Here is a 22,605-nt window from a genome sequence, read left to right on the forward strand (position 1 = left end):
GATAGATAGATAGATAGATAGATAGATAGATAGATAAATCATTTTCAGTGATAAAACCTCATTAACTAATATGCATTTTCCATATGGGGTCTTAAAAGCCATGTATCCTTCTAGCCACAGTGTTTTTGTTTCAAACATAAGCCTAATCTAAGCGTGCTCAGATGACGTAATGGACCAGGCGCTATTGCTCACCTGTCCATCATCGTAAAGCCCGATTTGATTGGTCCGCCCGATCTAGGGCGAGCATACTTGCTCCACAATTGAGCAATGCCAGACCGAACTTCCCAACCTCAAATGTTGTGGGCGGGACTAAGTTCGGAATGGCACCCAGCTTATAAGGCTACCAATATGCAAGAAAATCTGATTGTAAGACTCAAATCACGTTTTCACATAATATGCACAGACAAAAATAGGCTGGGTTGACGAATAATTGACCAATTGGTTTTATAGCCAAGTCAACATCAAGGCTACTCCGGGACATGGAAGTGCGAGGAAAGGTCCACCGGCAAGCACTGAAAGATCTCTCCAGAGCTGCTGAAAAAAGGGCAGTCAGTGGCTCTGCAGTAAGAGAAAAGATTCCACTTGGGCCTCAACTGAGATGGTGTCTAGGGAGTGAGCCCCGGATGCCGGGAGTCACTGCTGAACCCTCTGGAGACACCGTGGACCTGTTTAATTTAAAGAACATGTCAATGAAGGGAATGGTAGCGTGCAGCAATTTACAGGATAAAATTAGAGCAGATGCTGCCTTATAGAACTGCTTGTCATGCACTCCACTAGAAGAAACAGGGTTGTGCGTATCAGCGAACTGTTGAGGAAGGAGGGCTCCCACTTGATGACCTTGATTGAGGGGTTAGGTGTCTTGCTCAAAGGCACTTCAACCGTGGATGTGGGCATGAGAGCGCGGTGCTCTAAGACTTCCCCCGCCCACATATTTCCTACTGGTCAGGGATCGAACCGGCAACCCTTTTATTCCAAGCCCGAAGCCCTAACCCTAACCAGTAGGCCAAGGCTGCCCGTAATGTCTCATGTATACTTAGGGATATCAACACCTAGTCCTACATAACAGAACTAAAACAGGAAGTAATAGGACACTGTTCATAGACATTGTAATTACAATGCATGTTTTTTTTCAGAATGCGAGAACCATGTGAGACAATGATAAATTAGCAAACAAAGACTTAATTACTCTTTTTATTAAATTTTCCCAGGTGTGGCGATAAATATGTTTTCTTACAAGGGTTGGGCAAAAATTTGAATTGCAATTCTGATTCCTGTTTGCTCCAATTGAAATGCAAGTTAGATTCAATAATTGAATTGGAATTTAAGAGCCAGTTTCAATTCAGCTCTGGAAATGTGCATAACCTGGTTTCTTCCAGTGGAGTGGAGTGCATGACAAGCAGTTCTATATGGCAGCATCTGGTCTAATTTTATCCTGTGCATTGCTGCACGCTACCATTCCCTTCTTTGACATGATGTTCTTTCCATCAGCATTTGTCCTGACACAATTACAGCAAATATGTTTGAAAATCATGCAAGACACGTGCACCTGTCACTTGTGTCAATGTCATCCATTAAGTATACCTTTAGTATACAAGGATTCATCCATTTATTTATATAATGGATCTCACCGAATAAGATTAAAATAAAGAACTTCCCTCACAGAAGAAATTCCCTCACTAACACACAAACATGCAGCCCACATGCTGTGCTTGGCATCTCTTGTGCACCTGTTGCAGCTGTCACTGATGAACTTGTTGAGTTTGTTGGGCAGAGACAGTTAGAAATAAACATAGCAGTCACAGCAAAAATTTGGCAGTCACACACGAGCATGTTCAGACCGTATTTATCAATAAGGAATTAAGGAAATCAGATCCTCCTCACAGCTAGATACCTTGTATGGGACAGAGTCTTAGTGGTACAGTGACATTCTAGCTAGCAGCTGCTGGCACTAAACATATTCTGTCATGGGACACTCCAGTAAGTAAGTTATATTATCATGACATTCAAAATATGTGTTTGTTTTGAAGTTGTAAAACGCCTGCTGGTCAAATATAATTCACGCATATTTCAATGTATGCTTTACTTTATGGTTTAACAGCACAATAGTTGTTTATACATTAAAGAATTGCATTCTACCTTTTTGTTTTATTCAAACATTAGGCCTATATTTCAATACAACATCTGTATCTGTCAAACCTGATGATATTGCAGAGATAAACTATGATTCAGTTTGACCTGGAGGGCACAGGAAATAAGCCCATTAAAATGATACACCTCCTAGTTATGCATTATTAATCTATTTGGAAGTGTTGAGAGGTGGCAATAAATTCCCTGGCAATAAATCATTCACTTGGGGAAGTCACTGATTTCAAAGCATCTACAATTTGTCAGGCATGTCTGTCCAATAAAACCTAACATCATAAATAGAACTTGTGAAGTTGTTAACCCCAAAGGGACTGACACATATCTCCACACAAGCTTACTGGGAATTCTAAATCATTCGTTGCATGCAAATGCTCCACTCCTGCTGCTGGGGTCTCACCACAATTAAAGGGTTTGGGATTGTTAAGGCTATACAGCAGCACTCAGTGGGTTGCATTTTATTGGCTGTACAAGGCCTTTCAATACATTGTTTTTCTATTACTGTATATTCAATTGTAAAGTTGTTGCCTTTTATTATTTACCAATGGCAAATTATTTGGACAACATCCAGTATCAACGACTCTACTTCCTTCGTCAGCTAAGGAAATTCAAAGTTTCTACATCCATCATGAAGGCCTTCTACACTTCAGCGGTTGAGAGTGTTCTAATTGGTAGCATCATCACCTGGTATGGGAACTCCACAGTTAGAGATTGTAGTACTCTGCAGAGAGTAGTGTGCTCAGCTGAACGTACTATAAGAACTCAACTCCCTGCTCTACAAGATATCTATTCCAGAAGAGTACTCCTAAGAGCCCAAAAGATTCTGAAGGACTCTTCTCATCCTAACAATGGATTATTCCTACCGCTGAAATCAAGAAGACGCCTATGTAGTCACAAAGCCAGAACTGAGAGACTCAGGAGAAGTTTTCATCCCCAGGCCATCCGAACTCTGAACTCACACTATACTGACTTTGCACACATTCACTCTTCAGCACTCTCAAACATTTCCCCCTTTTAGCACTTTTACATCCCTCACCCTATGCTATAGACCTTTTATTTATTTTCTTATTTCATCACACGTCAAAACACACACACACACACACATATCTGACTTTCTCCAACTTTTGCACATCTCCATAGAACTTTCTATTTATTATTTTTGATTTCTCCTCCATCTACCCATGTCCTTGATTGCCTAGCCTTTCTGCCCCCCCCCCACCCCCAACACACACACAAAAAACACACACTTACATCATCACTGTCATCACCTTACATACATACAGCACACAGCTTGCTACAGTAAGCCTCCTCTACTTGCTGCACACTGCCCCCCCCTACATACACAGCACATTGTCTTCAGGATCTTCTCCAACACACATCCTCTATATACTTGTTATACTTAGCAGCGGTCTGTTATTGAGAATTAGCAGACCACCGAACATTGGGAAGGCCCATTCAAGTGAATGGAGCATTCTGCAGCACTCTGAAGAGCCGTGTAATAAACAAGTTGAATGGCCCCCTTTTAATGAAGGCCCCCTCCTGCCTCCCCTTGAGTCAAGCCCAGAGGTGTCAAAAGTATTCACATTCATTACTCGAGTATTAGTATAGATACAAGGGCTTAAAAAGACTTTTGTAGAAGCTGAAGTATCAACTCAAGCTTTATACTTATGTAAAAGTGTAAAAGTACTGGTTTTAAAACTTTATTTAAGTTTAGGCTGCACCACAGGGGCCTAACCTTCTAAAGGCCATAATGACTATAATGTTATATTAAAATGTTAATGTTGAAATATATGGGATGCACTAGCTACCTGTTTCAGCCCCATATATGCCCATTGAAAATGAGCAATCCAAATACAAAAAAAATGAGCAATCCAAATAAATTAAAGAACCATATGTGTACTACTAAGCATTAACATGTGTTTCATGGAGCAGAAGATATGATGACTAGTTGCTCATAAGTATTAATGGTGCAAAAAGTCAAACTTCAGAGGTATGTTATCAATGACCTTTATTGGAATGTAAATGTACATCCAAGCTTAGCTGCAGGAATCTGTGAGGGCAACGGATGTAATAACAAAACAGGACAAGTGGCAATTACCCTTGTGTGGTTGTCTATATACAGCATAAATTAGTGCTGTCAATAAAAAGTTTGTTTGGAGGGTGAGAGCCAAAGAACCTTCATTGGATGACTTCCTTTTGAGGGCTGCTGAAGTAAGTTGTGTGTACCTCTCTAGACGAGTTGGGTGTTTCTCCTGTGGAGAAAATAAATGCACAGGCACAGATTGAGATTCATATTATTCCTCTCAAACCAGCCGTGGCCTACTGGTTAGGGCTTCGGGCTCGTAACCGAAGGGTTGCCGGTTCGATCCCCGACCAGTAGGAAAATGTGGGTGGGGGAAGTAGTTGAGCACTGCTCTCCCATGCCCACATCCACGGCTGAAGTAGCCTTGAGCAAGGCACCTAACCCCTCACTGCGCCGCTGTAGCAGGCAGCTCACTGCTCCGGGTTAGTGTGTGCTTCACCTCACAGTGTGCTGTTTGTGTTTCACTAATTCACGGATTGGAATAAATGCAGAGACCAAATTTCCCTCACAGGATCAAAAGAGTATATATAATTATACTATACAAGCTCTACTTCTAGACTATCTAGGACTTCCACTGTATTAAATGTCATGCTTGAAGTTCATGAATGAAGGTCAGACTACAAGTTAGGGAGCAGTTTCACTGGTCTGTGCAGTTATGTTGAACAGACCCAAATATTTCCACTTAAGGCTGTTTTATAGGACATGCAGCTGCTGGCATGACTGAAAGGTAGCATTATTGATAAGATAGTCCGACTAAATTTATTTTAAAGTTGGTAGTTGGGCATATTACCTGTTTACAAGGACCCATGGGACATGCCCCATAGAGGACTTTGAAAAAGCACTGGTAGTTTATTTACAAGATTTTACAAATTCCTTAAGGAATTTTACCGTTCAACGCCATCTTGAATTTAGTCACGATAAGTCGAGCGACGAGTACGAACGAACAGGTATGATAAGGGATCAGATTCCAAAAATAATTCTGTGAAAATGCATGGATTCCAGTTGCTGCTACGGAAGCAACTGAATCCATGCATTTCCACTGAATTATTTTATCGAATTATTTTATCGTTTTATCTTATTGTGACTAAATTCAAGATGGCGTCGAACGGTAAAATTCCTTAAGGTACTGTCTGTATAAATCGTCTTGTAAATAAACTACAGTGGGTCCCAGTTAAGTTTGGACGGGTTCCTTCATGAATCACGCACCCCATTTTCTCAGCAGAAATGGCACAAACTGCAGTTGACACAAACAACCACAAGGTGTCACTTGGGAGTTCTGCCACTACTACTTTTGATGCGACTTGACTTAACTGCTTCCATGACGCAGTGAGCCATTACATATATGATAATACAATAGCGTGAGTTTATACATCATATACCCTATTTGTCACGGTTACTTATAGATTTGATAGTGTAACGATAAGCGCATGAGACTTTCAGCGGGGGCACGGGAACTTTTAATTGATCACGGTAGTTTAAGCTTACACTTAAACAGACAAAACATTCTAATATGAAAATGTAGATGCAATTGTTGTAAAATGGTGCAGCTCCTTTAAGAAAGCCCCGTGCGCAGGGATGGAAAGAGAGAAAGCGAGAGGGGAAGTGTGTTAGAACTTAGATGCGTGTGGAAAAAGTAGACGTGCTGTTGAGACTGGAGTGAGTCATATTCAAAATAATGCAAAAAATAAATCCGCAGATAAAACCAATTATTCTCTTTCATTGCAACCGCAGCATGCCTGCTTGCCGACGTTCAAACGAAAAAGATATCAAAGCACCTTTTGCGTTTTTAAATGTAGCACGATTTTTTTTTTTAAACAGCTGGACAAATGATTTAGCTAATTGATTATAGCCTGCACACCAGCAATTGTTGAACATTTACCTGTACAAGACAGTAGCCCAGCCTAACAAGCATGTTGCATGTTGTAGGCCTACTGTAGAAATATCACTTAAATTGCAACCGCAACATGCCTGCTTGCCGACGTTCAAACGACAACGAAAAAGATATAAAAGCAACAAGAGGGTTGAGTCTGAATGACACGGAGTTCAGACTCATATTGCTCCTCATAACCATCTATAAAAAAGTAATTTTTCTTTTCTTTTTTGAGCACGTCCGAATCCCAGGACATAACGCACTGGACCTTATAATAGGCTCAAGAAATAATTCCAAAGGGGGGGGGCCTACTGCACTTAAAACTTAAAACGATTGAACGAAGCTTCCCGAAATTTGAAATTGCGATCAGTGACTGGCATCGGGTGAAGCTTTTCGAAGTTGAACAGGCTATTAAAAACTATTTGTGCACCTCAATGTCACAGGAGAGACTGGGCTCTCCCTTCTATGAATTGAAAAAGACGTTATGCTACCTGCAAACTGGCTTATGATTTCATTGCTGAGTTTGCGGCAATAAGACAATGTTTTTTTGTCAGGATATGGCGAGTCAGTGTCATTTATTTGTCCAATGTTTGCCTACAGACCAGTTTCCATAGTGCACATCTTATCAACAGTTTGAATGTCGTGTGTGTTTCTGCTCTTTTTCACGTTAAGCCCCCCTCCCCCACCCCCTTCTTTCACAAGCAGTGGGGGAGCGCGGGGCACACTAGTAACACTTTTTGGTAAACAAAGGAGGGTTCTCCGCGCTTCTGTCGTTTGGCGACAATCCGGTGCAACCAGGCCAGGACATATATTTTAGAGAGAAGGAGAAACGCCGGTGCAGCTCAGATGTCTTCTTAATTTTCTTTATTCTTTAGTAAAAGGTGCAGAACATTATTAAACTTTGACGTTTCGATGTGTCGATGTTTTTGACTAACGAACATCGAAACGTTAGTCAAAGTTTAATAATAAGGTGGTTCAGTGAGTAGGCCTATTGTGTAGGCTAATATACTGTTGAAGTAGGTCTAATCTTTTTTTTTAGCTAGGTGGTCCATGGATTTCTTTTTTATTGGTTAAGTAGTCCTTTGTCTGAAAAAGTTTCAGAAACACTGGGCTACATCAAATCATGAAAATATATTCAAACAGTTCAAGTTACACCTGTCCTTACCTATCACACCTCCAGGGACCCAATAATGTTGAAAAAGTAATCAATCAAACACTGCCGCCTAACATATGAAGTAAGCTACTTTATGTTGATTGCTGGCAGTTAGCTAGGCCTTACTGTTGTTACTACTAGACTGTAACGTATGGACGTGTTTAAGAGGGAGGGAGAAAGAAAGGGTGCTCAAGTCTCAAGTCACAAAGTCTGACTCGAGTCACATGTCTGCTTGCCTCTGCAGCTTGCCGCTGTGACTTGGTGCTGGTGCTTGGTGCTTGATGTGATCGCAACCATAGTGCAGCCTGCGTACGTGTTTGTGTCTTTATGTATGTGTACATAAATAAAGCAAATCAGGGAACCACCTACTCTTTACGATAAGTGCCATGGGATCTTTAACAACCATGGTGAGTCAGGACCTCGATTTAACATTCATGCAAAGGAAAACATCTCCTGCAGTACAGTGTCCCTGTCACTGCAATAGGACATTGGGATTGATATTTGTTTGGTGGCTTTTGGCCACTGGGAAGAGTGCCACCTACTGGCCAGCCACCAACACCGCTTCCAGCAGGATCCTACTCTTCCAAGGAGGTTTCTTATCCAAGTACTAAGCCTGCTTAGCTTCAGTAATTCAGCAAAGTTGGGGTATCTGCTGGTCTGGCTGCTGGCTAAAAACAAAAGGTGAAAGGCATATAGGATTCTAACTGTCTCACTGAATTGCATTATGCACACTCAATTCTCACTGGTATCTGCTAGACAACAAGTACTAAAACATGATTAGTTCATAGATTTCAATTGTGTTTCGATTTGAATTGTGTGCCTGTGTGCGTGTACGTGTTTACAGGGATTAAAGTTAAAAAAAAATCCTGAGCCTGAACTTTTTTTTATGTGCGTGCCTGGGTGGTGGTCATCCTGTGGCAGCCCCAAACCATAGGACTGCAGGACATCTTTTAATTCTAGCATAAGTGCTGAGGCATTGGCTATTCATTTTCCTGTTCGCCAGGTGTTGCGTTTTTACTTTATTCTCATCTTCATCAAAAAAATGAACGAGGACATTGAGGACTTTTTCCATGTTCGTGTTGGTGGCTTCATCGACATTTAAGGAAAACATGCAGTTTTTTCATTTTTTTGAAATACGTCTTTTAAACTCTGGTGTTATGCCGTGTGTGTTCAAATAGCTGGCATGCTGATTAGATATTGACAGTGTAGTCCAGGGGTGTCCAAACTTTTTGACTCAAGGGCCACATTGGGTTTTGAAAATTGGCCGGGTACACAACAAAAAATAATGTGTGTATAATGTGTGTATATATATTTTTAAAAAATTGTATGTATATTTTTAAGAAAGTCTTTATTATAAGATTTTATTTTAGCAGCCAAACGCTGAACGCCGTAAATCCGGCACAGTGCTGGAATACTTTAATCCCTGTGTTTATGTTTGTGTGTGTGTGTGTGCCTGTGTGTGTGCATGTGCATGCATGCGTACATATGTCTTCTGTGTGTGTACGTATGATTACTGTGAATGTATCTGTGTGTGTGTGTGTGTGAATATCTATTTATGCACATGTGTGCATATGGAATGGGTTAACATGACCCCTGGAAGCAAACATACGCAAAAAATTGGTCATCCTAGGCCCTACAGTTCTCAAGATATTCACAGAAAACTCTGTTGGTGTACGGTCACTAAATGTACACATAAGTTAATTTATTGTATGGCCATGAAACTTGGCATGCATTCGGAGGGTGTCATAACGATCCTACACTTTCAATTTCGTGCAGTTTTGACCATGTCAGCCAGAGATATTCTGATTACAACACCACATTTTTTGCTTTTTAATTTTAACTAGGTGGCGCTATACATGAAATAAGTGGTAATGGGATGGGTTGACATGACCCCTTAAGACCAACATACAAAAAAAGGTGGTCCTCCTAGGCCCTACGGTTCTCGAGATATTCACAGAAAACTGTGTCCGGCCACCAGGGGCGTGCAGAGACCTTTGAAGGGGCAGGGGCTCAAATTTTAAAAAAGGGCACATGGAACAACATTTTCAGAAAACGTGTTAACTTTATTTAAAACTTAATTTTGATTAATTCAATAGGAGTGCATGTACTGTAGGCCTCTGTAGCCAGGGCACAAACAGATAGGTCTTTTCAGTTTTCATTAGGCTACACAGAGATCATAGGCTATAAGGCTACATCTTATTGATTAAATTCTAAGCTAATTTTAATAGCCTAGAAATCTAGACACACCCTAGCGGCAGCAAATATGTTATTGCCTATTCTGGTCAGGCTATAATTTTAATGTTTATCACAGTGAACTACCACCATTAGCAAGCTGGTGTCTTGCAGATTCACGTGCTGTGCGTGTGGCCACTGAGTGAAATGACGCATAATGTAGCCTACTGTAAACAGAGAACGACGTGTGGAGTTGGATTAGTTCAGTGTTTCTCAAACTTTTTTTCTGGGGACCCACTTTTTAAAAATGACAGACTATCGCGACCCAACTCGTGACTGTGGTAGTTAACAAACTAGTTAAACAACTACAGTAGCCTATGTCGTCGGCTCATGATGATTTAGAAAAGGTTTGCCGACTCTGTTTTATGAACTAGGTCTACTAACCTAAGCTACTATAACATAGTAACCTAAACAGAAATTTGCCCATGTGAAAAAGAAAAAAACATCTGACTAAACCTACAGTATACGACCACAATAATGTGTATATATATATAATGTTTTGTATAATTTAAATGACAAAGCAATTTTGTTGTAGAAAATTAATTTCTTAAGAAATACTGTTCATTTGATGTTGTTTAATTCATTTATAAATGGTGCACTGTCACTCTTTTGCCAGCTCCACTAGCCTATGGCTAGTGCTGTGCCGATGACTCACAGTTTATAAATGGTCAGTAGTGGGAACTACTGTTGCCATCGCGATTTTCTTTTTAAAAGTTTTTTATAAAAAGGAGACAATGTCAACAATAACAAGCCAGCTGGAACCTGTCACAGTCTCTCCCTCTTGTGCACGCTCAAATGCATTCCCAAAACTGAAAGAAAATGGCGTAAATACAAACTTCAGATCCACTATGAAATCCATAAAGAGATGCTCCGCACATATAACTCTGAAATATGCAAAGCAAGACAGTCTTTCTTTTCTAACATTATCAATAGAAGTTCAAATAACACTCATTATTCTATTTTCAACTGTTGATAAGTTAACAAATCCCCCCTCACAATTAGCGCCTGAACTTCTCTCAACTAATAAATGCAATGAGTTTTCATCTTTTTTTTAAAGGTAAAATTGACAAAATCAGACTCAACATATCTGCTCAATTACAAATTCAACAACCTGAACTTCCAGCAACAAACAGAGGGAAACTAAACTTGATGTCAGAGTTCAGCTTGATAGACTACGAAACACTTGAAAAAACGGTACAGAATCTCAGCCCTTCCACATGTGTCTTAGACCAATTAGTCTTCCACATGTGTCTTAGACCTACCAATTTCTTCAAAACTGTTTTTCACCTCATAGCGGCGGATGTCCATCAAATTGTAAATGTATCATTGCTGTCTGGCACTTTTCCTAAGTCACTGAAAACAGCTGTTGTAAAGCCACTTCTCAAGAAGAATAACCTGGATGCCTCCATGCTAAACAATTACAGGCCCATATCCAATCTACCTTTTATTGGCAAAATTATTGAAAAAGTAGTCTTTAATCAATTAACCACCTTCCTAACATCAAATGGGTATTTTGATTACTTTCAGTCTGGTTTTCGGGCAAATCACAGCACTGAAACAGCTCTCATTAAAGTTTCCAATGACATGCATACTCAACACAGATTCAGGTAAAACATCAGTCCTAGTGCTACTGGACCTTAGTGCAGCATTTGACACTGTTGATCACAATATTTTACTACACAGACTAGAACACTGGGTTGGATTTACAGGCATAGTTATCAGCTGGCTAAAATCATATCTACAAGAAAGGAGCTTCTTTGTTGCCATCGGAAACTGTACCTCAACACCATCGTCCTTGACCTGTGGTGTTCCCCAGGGGTCGATCTTGGGGCCACTATTATTCAACCTCTATATGCTCCCACTTGGACAAATCATTCAAAATAATTTGATTTCATATCATAGCTATGCAGATGACACACAAATTTACTTAGCTCTATCACCAAACAACTATGGTCCTCTTGAATCTATGTGTCAGTGTATAGAACAAATCAACACCTGGATGTCTCAAAATTTTCTTCAGCTGAACAAAGAAAAAACTGAAGTAATTATATTTGGTAAAATGAGGAAAGACTTAGGGTTGCCACTCTCCTTGACACAAAAGGGTTGAAGGCAAAGGATACTGTTAAAAACCTTGGTGTATTAATTGACAGTGATCTAAATTTCAACAGCCACATGAAAGCGATAACTAAATCAGCTTTTTACCACCTCAAAAATATTGTCAAACTCAGAGGGCTGATGTCAAAACATGACTTAGAAAAACTCATTCATGCATTTATCTCCAGCAGGGTTGATTACTGCAATGGACTGTTCACAGGCCTTCCTAAAAAGACTATTAAACAGCTTCAGGTGATACAAAATGCAGCAGCTAGGACTCTAACAAAAACTAAAAGAACTGACCACATTACTCCAATTCTTAAGTCCTTGCACTGGCTTCCAGTAAGTCACAGAATTGACTTTAAAGCACTATTGCTTGTTTATAAATCAGTAAATGGAGCAGGACCTAAATACTTGTCAGACATGCTTCAGCAGTACACACCTTCTCGTCCTCTCAGGTCCCAGGTGAAAAACCTGCTAGTAAAACCTACAGTTAGAACTAAACATGGTGAAGCAGCTTTTAGCTGCTATGCGGCTCAGCTGTGGAACCAACTTTCGGATGACATTAAAAAGGCCCCAACTGTAGCCAGTTTTAAATCTAGACTTAAGACCAAACTGTTCTCAGACGCTTTCTGCTAACTGTGCCGAGTTACAAATTCTGAATCTGCCTCGATAATTATTCTACTTTGTCTTTTATTACTTTTTTTTACTACTTTTGCCTTTGTTTTTGCTTACTAATTATTCTTTATTTTTAAATGATTTTACCTTGTGTTTTATGTTTTCTTTTTATTATGATCTTTACCTTTTAACTATTCTTTGACTATATTGCCCTTCTATGCTTTTATTTGTTATTATCGTTTGGTTTTGTTTATGTAAAGCACATTGAATGACCTCTGTGTATGAAATGTGCTATATAAATAAACTTGACTTGACTTGACTTGACAATTAAATGGAGTAGATCTGCTGCAATGGAGATACTATGTATCTCGATGTAACAAGTTGTTTTCACATTGACATGGTAAACACTCTCTAAGAAGAGTGTAAAGCAGTTTGCAGTAGCATAAAGTTAATCACAACGTTGTCTATGCTGGAAAAAAATAGCGAGCGGCCTATGACCTAATTTATTAAATGCACGGCAGGCCGGATTAAAGTGCGTGGTGGGCCGGATCTATGATAAACTAATAAATGCTTGGCGGGCCGGATTAAAGTGTGTGGCGGGCCGCAGTTTGGACACCCCTGTATTAGCGGTTTGTAAAGAAAACTCAGTCAATAGAATCATACTTTTCAGGCAAGATGGGAAACATCTTATCACAGAATTCAAAGTCAACTTATGCATTTGGTTATAGCCTATGCTTAGAAACAAAATCAACCTTGAAAGATTCCAACTTAAGTCCCCACTACAACACCATGCACAAAGATAACTAAAAGTAGGCTAGTCTACACTAGAGTTGCTAGCCACTGTCGAGCCAACTTCAAAGTAAAACAGGGTTCCCATGAGTCATGGAATTTCAGGAATATCATAGCATTTAAAAAAAATTCTATTCCAGACATGAGAATTATATACAGTATGTGTGTGTGTGTGTGTGTGGGGGCAACATCATGGAATATCAGGGAATTTAAAATGTACTTGCCAAAATACAAATACTATATTGTTTATTGCAGTGGTCCCCAAACTTTTTCTTCCGAGGGCCAGCTCACTATGCCTGGCTCCAAGAAAGGGCCAGAGAACTCATGTGCTGTAGAGACTGGAGAGGAGGCGAGGACTGTCTATCTGTTTTGTCACTTAAGACCCACAGGATACATTTTATAATACATTATACATGCATACTGTAAAGAGCATTTCTGAATGAATATGAGCGTGGTCTGAAACTCAGCACCAGTTGCTTACTGAGATATGCATTTGGATTATATGAAACCTGCTCAGAATGGAACTTGGATTTTGTTTCGTTTCTGATACTTACAGTGCAACCGGAAAGTTATCATGCCCTTTCAAGTTTCACATTTTGTTATGTTTCAGACTCATCTTAAAATGGATTCAATTCATTTTTCCCCTCAATTGACACACAATACTTGACAAAAAACAGGTGCTTGGAGTGTTTTGCAAATGTATAAAAAATAAAAGAATAAAATATTTAATTTACATAAGTATCCAATCCAGAATAGGCCCTTTTTTTGTTTATAGATATACATAGCAAACACTTTTGTCCAAAGTGACTTACAATGAAATCAATAAAGATTACATTTACATTAACATCAAAAGAGTTTAATGAAAGGGAAGAAGGGAAATTTGAATATTGTTCTTCACATCAGTTGAACGAGTGTACTTTTCTGGAGCAAAGGTGTAACTAAAGGGTTGCTAATTTGGCAAAAAAAAAGGAACTTCTCCAGAGCTAAGTGATGAATTTATAACATGTGTGACCATCTGCAATATACTGTGGGATGTGGACATTATTACCTTAGTCAGTGAGGGTGAAGTAGCAACACTACAGCCTCAAGGTGGTCGAGGGGAACAAGAGCGTGGCTACCATAGCTACAGGTCAGCGGCAGGTATGTCAGAACATCCTGTGAAAGAAGAACCTTTAAATGATGTTGTTGTTGTTGTTTTCGTCAATAATTTGTCAGGATTTCTGTTTGGAAGTTATACATTTACATTCACAAAAGTTTTACATTTACGCTGCTGGTCACAATGGTATCTGTAGAGATATCACTGCACTATGCTCTAAGTGAATTACATGGAGGAAGTTGAATATATCACCTTACAGTGGTGAAATCAATGTCTGAAACAAATATTTCCCTATCTGACACCAAACTTAACTGAAACACTACAGGAGGAAGGTTATAAGGCTAATATGTATATTAGTATATATGTATAGAACAATATATTTTTCACAAAATAGTCATTCACATTTGGCCTACTGATTTGGATTTCACAAGTGAGTCTAGCTATTGGCCAGCCAACAAGCTGCAATAATAAGCAAACAGGTCCTTAAATGTGGCCTCTCTGGTATGTTTGTAAAATTGCAGGTTAATCTTCAGTACATGCTCTTGCTCCCTTGGTCTTTAAGGGTAAATTGCTTGGCATGCACAGTGAGTGGCATATATAGAGCACTGTTGACATGCCCATAATTTGTAAGGCTCCTCTTATTACACACTCATACTCAGGTTCAACTTGACATCCTCTTGACTCCACTAGTTATTTTTATCAGTTAGTTTAAGTTCTTCAACCCTAAGCTTTACAGGCAGAACTCTACCCTAAGCTTTGCAGACAAGTCATGAATTCCAACATGATACATGGAGGGTTTAGACAGCATGAAGTGGATAATATTGTTATGCGTAACCTGCATCTTATTTTTCATTTTCATCGTCAGACCACTGTGCCATGCTGAACATGCATAGTCAAAATGACACTGTATAAGTGCTGAGACGAGGAGTTTTTTTACTTTGAAGTCAAACTGCCTTGTATGACGATATACGAATTTCAGTTTGCAGGCACTCTTGTTCAGTAATTTCTCTGCAATAGAATATCCTGACAGTGTCTGGTCCAGTGTAATATCTAGATATGTAACAGTATCCCTTGCTTCAATTTCACTTTCATTACATGTGACTTTTAGCCCAGGTGCTTTTGTAGCTTATGTCTGGTGGCAAATAAAATGCACTCAGATTTTCTTTAGGTGCAATGACAGTCTATTGTCTATCAGCCACTCTTTTTTTTCAGCTCTCCACTGAGAGTGTCTTCAATTTGATAGATGTATTTTCAGGACACTAGTAGTGAGGAGTCATCGGCATACAATAACAACATACATTTGACTGCAGCTGGCATGTCACAATAACAACATACATTTGACTGCAGCTGGCATGTCGTTTACACAACGACACCTACTATCAAGCCTGGGGGTACACCACAAGTTATTCTCATGGGTTCACCAGTCCACATACCAAGTTTGGTGTCAATACAAGGAAGTCTTGCTAATTATAGCGCCCTAGTGGTCAAAGTGCACCAAATGTATTGTGCGTCCTCAGAATGGGGTCCCAAGTCCATAAACCAAGTTTGGTTTCGATACATAAAACCGTTGCTGAGATATGAGTCAAATAAAAACTCTAGCGTGCCTAATGGTCAAAGCTCATCAAATATATTGTGTGTCCTCGGGATGGGGTCCCAACTCCAAATACCAAGTTTGGTTTCTATATGTGAAAACGTTGCTGAGATATGAGCCTACTTCCTGTGATTACAGCATCCCCCTAGTGGTCAAAACCATAGACAGTAAAAGATATGGACAGTCATCATGTAGACGTCAGTCGAGGCGGGTGAAGGAAATTTAAACCGTTTCCTGTTGGTCGACGAGGCTTTCTGCGTAGGCTCAGGGGACGTAGTAACGTAGGCACGTAGTCTGACTCGTGTAACTCTTGTGATAGCTGCACAGAGAGATTGGGTATGTAGCCCCTTACTTCGTTACCACCACGTCTACATTACTGTTCTAAATGTCCTAGTTGTTTTTAGATAAATGTGATTTAATATAAACAGCACTCGGCACATTCATAGCCTACTGTCAATCCATCAAAACTTTCAACAAAGAATGGGGGTAGAGGAGCGCTTCTTGGGCTCTAAAGTTTGGTTACAGTAAGTCAGAGGTGCTCTTCGGATGGGAAACTAAATGCCAAGAATCAAGAAACTCCAAGGCACTCTCTATTGAAAAAGTTAAAAAGCTTTTTAACTTTTTCAATAGAGAGTGCCTTGGAGTTTTTAACTTTTTCAATAGAGAGTGCCTTGGAGTTTCTTGATTCTTGCCATCAAAGCTCCGATGCTTTCGTTCTTATCCAGAGAATACAGTTATTTTGCTTCTGTGTGACGCTTTCATCCGCTCTGGTTGCATTGATTTCGGGAAAACGTTTATTACTCAGCCGGTAAGTCAGTTACGAGGTTATGACGCCAATCACACAATGTTGTATTACTCTGAAAATAGAAAAAGTTCATATAAAGGCTTAAAACGCTTCAGCTGTAACGTTATTTGATGTCAAAGTGGCGCCAAATTGAATGGGGTTCAATGGGATGGCTAGGTGGAACTGGTCTACTATTTAGCCTCAGATCCGCCATAGTGTCTAGGCTCTCCGAACGTTCGCCTGCCCCCTTGGTCAAAAGGAATTTTACAGGCTTTTCCCAAATCACGGAAGAAACGTCGAAGCAACGGTATAGTACCAGATAATCAGGCAAGTCTTATTTAAATAAACTCCTGGTGCAGTTACAAACTTTCTAATGCCTCGTTGTTGGACTAAAGGTCATAGTTGTACTACTGCAGAAGTTTAGTACTATTCAGGGCATTATTAGTGGGGTAATTTCAAAAGCGTCAAAGTGTCAAAAGCGGCGAAAGCGTTGCTGAGATATCCGCCTTCTTCCTTTGATTATAGTGCCACATAATGGTCAAAATTTACCAAATTCCTTGAGCCTCCTCCTAAAGTCCATGCAGTAAGTTTGGTCTTAATACGTGAAAGCCTTCCTGAGATATTGTTCACTTCCTGTTTGGCGGTGGATTTCGACTGGCTCTCACGGGCAAATACTTTCGAATATCAATTTATAAAGGAATAACTTTTGTGCGGCTTGGTCATCTGTGCCATGTTTTTGATGAAATCCAATATGACGGAAGGTCCATCATGGTGGATATTGACTCATCCAAGGATTCCAAATATACCTCAATGTTCAAAATGTGGTGTAGCCTACGGTTCGCTCATTACGCACATAGATGTAATCCAACATTTAACACATTGGTTGGGCTAGAGTAGGTGCAGACATGAAACTTGGTGAACTGAATCATAGGACTGTACCGAATCAATGTGCCAAATTTCACAACTTTTACTGTAAGGTTCAATGGCTAGGGAGAGTTTTGTTTTTTTCTGTTGTTACCAAAGATTGTTAAGGTGGAACAAGATATTTCATCAGGAACCTGTTGCCTTCATGATTTGCTTTTAAAAGTTTCGAAGGAGATATAAATTATTAACAATGACAACCCATCTGGAACATGCCGCTTTCTCTCCCTCTCGTGAGCGCTCAGACGCGTTCCCAAGAGTAGCATATAGTTCAAGTTAGATCAGCTGCAAAGGAGATAACAAAGAGTAGGCCTATCATCTCTATGTAACATGATGTTTTGACATTGACATTGTAAAGATTCTTCAAGAAGAGTGAAAAGCAGTTTGCAGTAAAGCTAACCAACGTTGTCTATCGCAGTGAAGAAATAGCAAGCAGCCTGATAACCAAATTAAATGCTTGGGGGCCGGATTAAAGTGCTTGGCGGGAGATCCGGCCCGCGGGCCGCAGTTTGCCCAAGCAGTTTCTAGAAACAGTGACAGTTGTTGGCATCGGGAAAAAAACACTTGTTTAGTTCTTTATAGCTACCTTCAAAGCCTTCAGCTGTAGCCTATGACGGCTCTAGTAGGCTATGTAGCACTATGTTATAATGCTTTCCAGTCTCATATTCTAACAATCTCCTATCAATCTGTTGGAAGAGGGCACTTTTAGGACCATGCATTTTGATTAGGCCTATATGACTGTCTGTTTACATTTTTAAGACGGTCTTTGGGCTGGGTTAATTAAATGATTTTTTCCATTAAAGTTTCTTCTCAATTGTTTTTAACTAGGCTACTTTTGAACCACTTTGTTAGAGATGATCTATTGGTCTCTCCATCATTCAGGCTTGTGACACTTGTGAAGAATTGCTGCTCACTTACAAAATATCGATACGGCGCCATCTAGGGGGTTTTCCTGTTTTTCGAGGAGTTTTTTCTAGGCTGCGAAGACGACATATTTTGAGAGAAAAAACTTCGTTTTATATTTGGACATATACGGTATCTTTGCATCATGTATTATTAAATGAATCTGTGTCAAAACACGTAGACTGTACATTCGCAAAGAGCATACGCGGAGTTAGTGGGGGGGCAGGGGGAGCACTGCCCCCTCTGGTGGAAACGGGTAATGGCATTGTTTCAAAAATTAGTGAAATACGTCTGGCATTACCAGATATTTTAAAAATAATTTAAATAACACAAAACAACAATATAAGGAACGGGCTGCGGTTGATGATGGGAGCAGCCAGGTATTCTTCTCTTACGATCCTTCATATCGAAAGCGACATTACGGCCAACCTGATGAGGCATGCAGGACGCAAAAAATGAAAATTACTGTTGCACTAGTATGGACATCTTGCCATGCCAACGTTGCAATAACGGTTGCCTAAATGCCATGTATATAAATGTCCTGTCATCTTACTAGCCTAATTGATTTTGCGTTGTGTGTAGTTTTGGACTTTTTATTCCACTTTGTTTAAACAGCAAAGTGGCGAAGCCTTGTTCGCCTGTTTGAAACTGGCTGGTAAATGTGATGCGCGTAGGCCTGGCTAGATACACCATGACCCTTTTTAGGCCTACTGATCGCTGTGGATTACTTTTTTGTGTCATTGGATTACAGCAAATTATGAATATTTTTTTCTTAACATGTCTTAACGTAATGGCGTGATTGCGCTTCGTTTCTGCGTTTGGCATCAGACTGTAGGTGAACACTTCCTTTGATTCTTGGAGTTCTCGCTATGATTTAGGTCTGCCCTGCACTCAATAGCCTACAGTTTGGAGTTTACTTACTTTGCCTTTGTAGAATCGAATTTGAGTTTTCAATGACTTGGTCTCCTTAAGCTAAGCATAGGTACATGAACCGGTGCATCTTGTTATTTAAAACTCCACTCTGCTGGCTCGCATGCCAGCAGCACTCTTGAGGCGTCGGAGGTTTAACGTTCCACAAGCACAGCACTAGGCTATAGTTCGTTTATAGCAAACAGAAATGTCATGGCAACAGGTCATTACATTCTTTGTTTTTTCCATATGTGGTCATACTGTGTTCCTCAAGTGGTAGGCCAGGGGCCTATTGCACAAAACTAGGATAAGGGATTAAGCTGGGATATCTTGGTTATCCTGGCTCAATTTATCCGTGATCCAGTTGCACAAAAGTGGGATAGGGGGCAGCAGGATATGTTATGTTGCTCCAGACCAGGCTAAATTCCAGGATCTATTTAATCTCATCCCTTATCTCAGTCAGCAGTCACCACAAACAGAAACCAATAGTTATTCCACTGCCCACTACACATTGTTATCACATATACCTAGACCCACTGTCATTATTTAAACGTTTGTGATCATTAATTAACTCTTACATACTCACCATTCTTGACCTGTCATGCGACAATATGAGGTCACGGGAGTGCCTAACCATTTCGTGCGTGGTGGTCGCGGCACTAGCTGCAATATTCTCCTAAACAGAGGTGTTGCTGTGTGTTGCTGTTGTGAAAAGGCTATCGCTACCCACTTCACACCGTAGAAGAAGAATGAAGCCGCTAGTTGCCATGGTGAATCAGTGAATCTGTGATCAGTGGCGGGGTCTATTTGAGGGAGCCGTGAGCGCGCACTTATCCAGGATAGGTTTCACCTGGCTTGATGAATCCGTGTCTGCTCATCCTGGCTTGGTCTTTGTGCAACCAATTAAGCCTGTAGGCCTACGCTCTTGTTTTGGATTCATTGAGCGCAGCTCAGTAACTTATCCCGGATGTCTTAATTCTGCTTTTGTGCAATAGGCATCTACAATTAGGCCTATTATTATTTTTTTGTCTGCCGCCCCTGGCTCGAATGTCAAACTCCGCCTATGGCAAAGAGGATAAACAATTTAATTTGACGCTACATTTACTTTATACGGAGCCCGGAAGAGCTCACTTTAAGTGATATTTTTTCTGGTTGTGATAATTTGTGAGAACGTTTTCCTTTAATTGAGCCCTCGAATTAATAAAACGTGAGCACGTTTTCCTTGAATTGAGCCCTCGAATTAATACAACGTGACCCCGTTGTAGGCCTAAATTGAGCTCTCGAAATAGGCTATGTATTTCGTGCTCACATTTAGTAATTCATTTTCATTTAGTGAGACATTTTCTCACTGCTCGCTGTGCTGTGGTGGCAACTTCGTCTTACCTTGGCATGGACTAGGCCTACAGCTGTCTGCAACAGTTCATATTGGTAATGTGATAACCGTAGGCAGCTAATTAAAGCCTTAGGTGGTCAGGATGGTTTATAGCGACTACTCTTTGTAGCAGGGGCACCTGTGGTGTCAACCGCCAGCTATGGAGACCCATAATGGGGAAATTCTACTAGGCTACATAGGCTACTCGGGCTCTGTTGTAATGACCGGTTTCCACTACCTCCTGGATTGTTGACTAAAGCCTACGTTAACTGTGAGGTCTAGAAGGCAATCGAAGCACATCACAGCGACAAGCTCCCAAACAATTACAACACGTAGACCTACTGTTGGTACAAATAGGCTACTGCCAGTGGCGTAACTATAGTAGGTGCAGCAAGTGCAGTCGCACCAGGGCCCGTGACCTCCCGGGGCCCGTCGCTACCCCCGCCCTGCCTCCTTTTTTTTTTTTTAGAACTTCACCATTAAGAATCAAACTGTCAAATAAAAACGGCTAAATCAAATTACCATCTTGTCGTCATACTGTTTCGCCAGAGTATCTTTCTTTCTACTGAGATGCAGCAAGGATTTCTGGGTAGGCTAAGTGATTTGTTGTGATTTTTTGAATGGATGGTGGCTGCACATTTCAGTCATTGTTCCGACCAAAATGCCCTTCAAACACAAGAGCGGCTGCAAGAAGCGGCAGGAGTGTAAAGAGCAAGGGGAAAGGGTGTACTGCTCTCATGTTGTTTCTGACATTGCCTTTGACTGTTGCAACAGCTGAGCGATCTTTTTCCAAACTCAAACTTATTAAGACCTATACCTAAGGAGCAGCATGGGGCAGGAGAGGCTCAGTGGGTTAGCTATCCTGTCCATTGAAAATACGAGAGCCAGAGCATTAAATATTGGGAACATCGTTGACGATTTTGCACAACGATAGGCTCGTAAGATGGCCTTTTTCTAATGGCCTAATTCACGCATATTGAGGATTGTATGCATATGAATGATTTTATTTGGTTTCTGCACGGTTAAATAAGTTAGGCTACATTAAGTTTTGTTTCTGCGCAGTGCGAGTTTATAAGCAATCTACGCTTGCAGTTTCAGCAGAGGGTTGAAAAGGCGCATTGAGGGCCAGATGTACTAACGCTTTTGCGCCCATTTCAGGCGTATTTGTTTCGCAATGTGCGTGTAAAATCATTGCGAGGTATGTACAAACAGGCCACAATGATGTAAAAGCGCAAACTGCCTGTCGCGGGAGCTGAAAGTGGCAGATTGCGATTGTCATGTCATGCATATGCATTCATGGGAGGATCCAGGGGAAAGTGGGAGTTTAGCGTAAAAAGATGGGAGGGGAAGAGTAAAGAACGCCTAGTTATGTATTCCGCGGTATGTACAAAGACTGCTCCTGAAAGCGCGTCTATTCTGCGCCCTAAATACTTCCGCTTTGTAAAAGCAGGTGTTAATCCACATTGCAGTTCAATCGTCCAATAAGAGAACCTTTCAAAGACAACAGAATCGCTATTTAGAACACCAGTTTTGTGGTGAAAGTATTTGTACTACCAAAAGCAACCTTAACTTTCATTGGCCTTTCGCATGTCTTACTTTCACTTTCACGTCATTCACTTAAACTTTCCTACTTGCTAGATTTGACCAATCTTCCATAGCCTACGTGCACAAGTAGTTTGAGTAGAACTACTGATCTTCATTATCTCCCTGCTTGTTGACATCTTATCATGTATGGTATTATTTCATGATCGCTAAACGTTTGATTCTTTTTAATGTTGTCATCAGTTAACTTCATTCAACTGCGCTTGTAGGCGCTGCCATTCAGTTGTGGACGTTCGTAAATTGAGTTTATGGGCGAAGAAGGACAGAGAAAGGCGCAGTTTACACTAAGGATTGAACGATTGATAAATACGACGGAAACTTGGGTCTGACAGCGTTCGCAATCTGCGGTGTGTCCATGGCGCTGATAACGCTACGGTCGCAAATGTACGTACATCTGGCCCTGAGTGTTCCCATAATTCCATGCGAGTTGATGTTAATGCAGTAAT

General features: G+C 40.5%; 1 long non-coding RNA gene across 2 annotated transcripts in view; it reads right to left on the reverse strand.

Moving 5' to 3' along the window:
* The window catches only part of LOC125304494, a 71,302-nt gene that overhangs the window by 25,494 nt on the left and 23,203 nt on the right, over nt 1–22,605 (reverse strand). The window contains exons 3-4 of one of the 2 annotated variants that reach the window (XR_007195246.1): nt 14,030–14,136; nt 4,319–4,394 (exon numbers count right to left, since the gene is read on the reverse strand). This is a non-coding gene — a long non-coding RNA (uncharacterized LOC125304494). Of the gene's footprint in view, nt 1–4,158; nt 4,395–14,029; nt 14,137–22,605 lie in introns of those variants that run through there. The other variant, XR_007195245.1, reaches the window with a different exon arrangement.

Source organism: Alosa alosa, chromosome 12 (genome assembly GCF_017589495.1).
Source record: "Alosa alosa isolate M-15738 ecotype Scorff River chromosome 12, AALO_Geno_1.1, whole genome shotgun sequence".
NCBI lineage: Eukaryota > Metazoa > Chordata > Actinopteri > Clupeiformes > Clupeidae > Alosa > Alosa alosa.